Source organism: Meriones unguiculatus, chromosome 5 (assembly GCF_030254825.1).
Source record: "Meriones unguiculatus strain TT.TT164.6M chromosome 5, Bangor_MerUng_6.1, whole genome shotgun sequence".
NCBI lineage: Eukaryota > Metazoa > Chordata > Mammalia > Rodentia > Muridae > Meriones > Meriones unguiculatus.
In genome coordinates, this window is record NC_083353.1 from 12,346,799 (window position 1) to 12,352,988 (window position 6,190).

Consider the following 6,190-nt stretch of genomic DNA (forward strand, 5'->3'; position numbering starts at 1 on the left):
ATATTATCAATGCTCAGAACCTAGTAACCTAACGTATATGGTCCAGTGACCATAATAAAAGTACACTGAAGTCGATTATAGACAGAGCACAGCGTTGCTTTGAATTCTCAATTTCTATCACACTTTAGCTGCTCATAGAGGCTTCAGAGAAGAGGGAGGGTATATTTATTCATTCCCATCTTTGTGTCTTTTCTTGAAGAACCATTCTCTGGGTGGCCTTGAACCAATCCAATCACCTGTAGGTCTCAAACCTAACTGTGGAATGTGTGGGGACCAGAACTTCCTGAAATGGGGGGATTGGCCATCAAAGCTTAGGTTCTGTTGCTGCCTCTTTAGACACAGTATTCTAGGCCAGTATTCTCCAGAAGAAAAGCCTAAAGTAGGATGCTTTCTGCTTCCTTTGACTGCACGGCCAGGGGCCTTGCAGGCAACTCTATCTATCCTAAGTTAATCTTCCAGGGCCTTGTGAGGTGGCCTTGCTGTGCATCCCAGGCTTATGCAGCTCCTTGCTGTGTATCTGTAAGCAATAAGTCCACTTCATATACTCAGGGTGAGAGCGTTCTGTCTCCCTAGACAAAGACAAGTTGATAGGCAGTGATGGGAGCCTTCTTCACATTCTTCACTGTCTTTTTCCAAATGTCAGTAGCCGGAATTGCATGCTATGACCCTCTGTTGTATCGATCTAACCACAGGCAGGAAAATAAAGATGAGCACTTAGCAGGCATGCCATGGAAAGGATTTTTGCAATAAGATCTCGTGTTTTTCATCAACTAAATGTGAAATTGCTGAACTCAAAAGACACGTCATGTTCGATCGCCTACGAGCCCAGCTTGGTGCTAGATACCAGGAAACGCTCAATGAAATCATGTTGCTGGGGTGAAAAAAAATTCTAAACCTTCTGGGTTTGCAGAAGCTGAAGCTAACTCACACTCAGAAGGAATCTGCATGCCACACACATTTTACTCAGAAGGAACATCCCTCCAGTTCCCTCTCTACTTCAGCCTGAAGAGGACTGAATTAGTCAGAGGACTGAGCTGAAGCTGCCCCTGTGCGGGCTGTAACCAGGCACATCACCAGTGCTGCAGAGGTGCTGTTCTTCCTACTGGAGTGCAGAGCACTTTGTAACAGTAAATATTGCCAGAAGAACAGAAATCCCATTGACACCTCCCAAGCTGACAGGGCCTTGATCGGTGTGTGTTAATGCTGGGCCCCTGACTCCCTCACCATTAATTACACATCAATGACATATTTGGCTGTGACATAGAGTGAAGGGAGGTGCATCTTAACGACCTTGGCACTCCTGGCCCTGGGGGCTCTGGGAGCCTGTATAGGGACAATTATGAATACTAAAATTGCACCGAGCTTGTCTAGAATGACAGAGAAAATGAGATCTCGCTCCAAGGGAAGGGAATTGCTGATAGTGTATATTCTCCATGCTGAGAGGAATACAGGGGGGTGGGTACCACAGCTGTCTGAAGCAGTGAGAAGTTGTGCTCATTAGTACAGCATCACCATTACTACCATCGTCTTCCTTATGATTTTTAAAACATGGTGCACGCTTTTACAGTACCTTATTTAAAATCATCTGTATTAAGGTACTCATATTTGTTACAGGCAGTATCATTCACATTACAAACATTCCAGTAGTATTTAGAGAATGAATGAATAAATTAACTAATACAAGAATGATAAAATTTAATCAGCATCTCGAGTGAGAAAATGAAAAAGCAGATGATCTTAGGGACTTGCTCAAAATCACCCAGCTAGTAATAGACAGCAGCAGAGGTCAGTGCCAGGGTTTGTGCTGCAGGCCCGTGTTCTGAGCCCTGTACTCACTTGTGAACTTTTGGGCACAGTATGTATGGATGTGACCATTAAGAACTCACGTGTCACAGTACCTGTTATCATGTGACTTTCCTGGAAAGATGTGAGCAAATGCCTATTCATCACAGATAGAGGACCAACAACAAACCAAACAAACAGCACCACCCAGGGGGCGCTTGGTGAGCCAGCTGGTTTACTGCATTTACCTAGGGACTATAAAAGAGGGATTACCTCTGGGAGAAAGAATGACTCAGCATTGTCACTGAAAAGCCTGCCCCAGCATGGGCGACAACACTCTATCTCTGTAGCTTCCTGCATAACTTGCAAACAGATCAGCTGGCCAGTCTTTGCTCTGCCTGGCAAGTGTTACTCCTTATGTAACCTGGAGGAAGGGCTTTGTGAATCTTGTAAATTTTAAGAACTTGCTAAGACTTGAGAGCCTTGTAAATTACTTGCTGAGTCTTAAGGAGCCTCCCTCTAAGAGGGAATGTTCCAATTCAGAATAAATGTATTTTAAAAATGGTGTTAATGATGCATATGTCACAATGCCTGTTCAGTGACGACCCCGAATTGTAGTCAGTGGTGCATTCTCCAGCATTGTATTTGCAAAGTACCGTACTCTGTTGACTTCCATAAAGAGAGTTTTTGTTCAGTCCTTGATCTTCGCAAATGGATCAGAGACTTCTTGCTAGCTGTGGCAGACAGGCCCTGTCTTTTTAGGATGACTATTGATCATAGAGCTATGTTCCCTTCCAAAACCTTAGGCAGCAAAGCCATGAAGCTCCCACAGAGAGTTACAGAGCTGGAGAGGTAGTTTCTGGTTTCTGTGAAGACTCCGTTGAGTCATCTGATGTTTTGCTGGAGGCTGGCTTGTGAGAGGGGTATGGCTTTGGTCAGCTGAGGACATCTGTGTGTAGACTCAGAAGAGAGGAGATATTCAGAAGCCCACAGACAGTGAGACATCATTTTTTGGATTGACATCACTGCTGTGATCTTTATGCTTCCACACCTGACTTTGCAGAGAGAAAAATTCCAGAGAACTTCTCAGGACAATCCAACTGAGTCTTGCAGCTTTCACAGACTTGTCCCTATCTAAGGCATGGTGCTGATTTGTGTTGCTGGTTGGTGTTGGCCTTAGGACTAGACTGCTGGTATCTGGACAATGAAGAATGGACTCATCCCAAAGAACTATTTCTAAAAATGTCTAGAACCCCCGTTTATCTAATAACTATCTTCCCCCCTACTTCTGGTCAGTGGGTGGAAGGGATTACAAGGGATTAGAAGCATTTAAGAATCTTAAATAAAGTAGGTTTGGTGAAAAATCTAAGCCTAGACATAGCATTCATATGAACTCTCTGCCCAAGATTCACCTTTCTACAGTTCTTCCTACTTCCTGAGCTACATCTCCTGAATTCCCCATCTGCCATGAACAGTTTTGCTCTTTAGCACTTCCAAATACATACTTAAGATACACAAAAGCCCATCAAAATGCTCTCTGTGGTCCACTTGCCATTTAAGCATTTATGAACTGTAGCTGTGATTACCTATACAAGATCTGTAAGACATGACGCCAGTAAACATTCCATCGATATGAAGTGATTCACGGTTAAAGGTATTTAAAGGAAGAGAAGTGCTCATTCTACATTGAAACCTGTACTCTGCCATACCACTGAGAAAGTGCCTGAGAAGCATCCAAAGCTTTAGAGTGGATGGTCTCCTCTTTATTCTATCAGTATGTCATTGAGCCCAGTTGCATGGGGTTTTCTAGATATGAATTTCCCCACATACAACTTCTACTTTAATTGACCTTTAGTCCCTAGACAAAATTCAGAAATAGTCTCTTCAGTGTCTCAAACTCTTCCATGAAAAGTTTCTTCCTGTGAACCTTGAAGAGTCATCTAGAAATTATAAACACACAAGAGGATTGGTACCATTTTCTCTCTCTCTTTCTCTCTCTTTTTCTCTCCCTGCCTCCCATCCTCCTCCGTGTGTGTGTGTGTGTGTGTGTGTGTGTGTGTGTGTGCCACATGCCTGTGCATGCACATACATAGGCTTGTGGAAGGCAGAGGTCTGTGTTGAATTTCTTCCTCAATCACTTCTCCAACTTTATTTTTATGAGACAAACCTGGATCTCACTGATTTGCCAGACTGGCTGGCCCATAATCCCCAAGTATGCTCCTGGCTCTCCCTCCTTCATGCTAGGATTACAGACATTACTTCTGCACCCAGCTTTCTACAGGGGTGCTGGGGTCCCAGGATCAGGTCCTCATTCATGCGTGACAAGTGCCCCACTGAATAAGCCATCTCCCAGTCTCCGTTTCTATTTTCCTCTATAGGTTTAGAGCTCAGACTGTTCAAATGGTAGATGCTTAAGACAGAAAGAAAGGCTAGGAGTAGATAGACCAAACATGGTGACTAATCTGGAAGAAAGACTCCATAAGCCCTTTTGTAAGCCCTGATTTCTATTCTTTAACTTCTCTATCTTTCTCTAAATGGGCCTGATTTCACAAAGACTTTTCCAAAACTTGTTTTGTCATATGCAGGCAAAAGATTGATTTTAAGTGTTATTTCAAAACTAAATAAAGTTCTATGTTTATATGTTTAGATCAGCTATTATATGCTGATTCACTAGTTGGTGTTTAAAGTACATTTCTAAACTGAATTTTTTATAATTTGTTGTCTACCAATACATATAAAGAAATTACTGCATCTTGAATACATAAGTAAAAAATGATCAAGAAGGATAGGAATGTTCCATAGATGAAGCTACGGAAGACACACAGCATTAAGGAAGGTTTGTATTCTCCCCTGCCTTATTAAAAAACAAAAGATTTATGAAATAAGATCTAAGAAAGATCATGACAGAGTAAATTCTTAGTCATTTGATGTACAAAGCTTTGTTTTTTGTCTCTTAAAACTTCTCTCTTTGGCTCTGTCTCTTTTAATATTTATTTATTCTATGTGCACATACATGAGCCTGAACATATGTATGTGTACCACTTGCAGGAGCCAATGGAGATCAGAATGCAAGTTGTAGCCCTTGAAACTGGAGTTAGAGATAGAATCTGAACACAAGTCTTCAAGCAAGAGCAGCTGGTGCTCTTAACAGCTAGGCAACTCCCCTGACCCTTCAGTCCTGTCTTCATGAAGACTTTTACAACTTATTGTTGAATAACAGTTTTGCTACAGTGAATAAGATGAAATTTGTGCCCTACATTCTCCTCCTTGTAAGCAATTTTAACTGACCATTTAACTTGGGTAGCAAAATAAAGAAGAAAATGCCATCAGTTCTGTTACAATTTGACATATGCCTTCCTAAAACAATCATCACACAATGAAAAAAAATGTGTAATAAAAATTTACAGGGCTTAAGGAGAAAATGAGACGATGGACATGACATTTAAAATTATGTGGATGACATATAAACAAGAGATAAGGATCAAATCAAGTTGGCAACAGATTTGTACATGTTAAATTGTTACAAAATCTATGTTTATTGCAGTAAACTGTCCTCTTTACCTTGAGAAAGACCTGAGCGTGCCTGTGACCTTGAGTGTTGAAAAGACTGCATAGCCGGGAGGTTGTCCGAAATCAGACTGAAAGACCAGATGTGGGTGGACGTGGCTTTTAGCAAGCCTGGCGAGCTGATGGAGCCGCTTTATGTTCTCTCTGCAACTCAGTAAAGCAGACTGTGGTTTCTGCATTCATTTCCTCACCAATCACACATCAGCCAATTCAAAAGACTCCACATCATGCTCAAATTTCCCCCTAAGATTTCAATCTCATTGGAACCAATTGGTATTTTCTGAACAAGCCTTGTAGCTAAACTGACTGTATATAGAATTTGTAGGCTCTTATCTCTGCTCACCTTACCCTCTATCCCATTTGCATAATAAATTTCCCCCAGCCTTTTGCTGAAATTCCTCAGAAGAAGCAGGCAACCCAGGTGAAAGTTTCAGATGATAAAGGAGGCGGGATTGTAAAGGACAGAGAGATTGCAGTTTGCTCAGGGCTCTGTCAAAACTTTCTCTTACTGAATCATAATTGAGCCCGACATTAAAGAACAGTAGAGTGGGAAGAGAAGACTAGAGATAAGCAAACAGTGAGATTACATGCAGCGAAGATAACCTAAGTCCAGGCTCTGCACCTTCATGACGGAGCTCTTCTGACAGGGGTCCAGGCACCAAGAAACGGTAGTGACAACACATCTTAGATGGCCCTATCTGTTCCCTTTTAAATTGTAGGTTATTGCACTGATAAGCAGTAATTATATGCATGTGTGCTATCGTCTATGAATTCACCTAAACCTTGAACTAACTATAATATATATATATAGATATAGATATAGATAGATAGATAGATATTA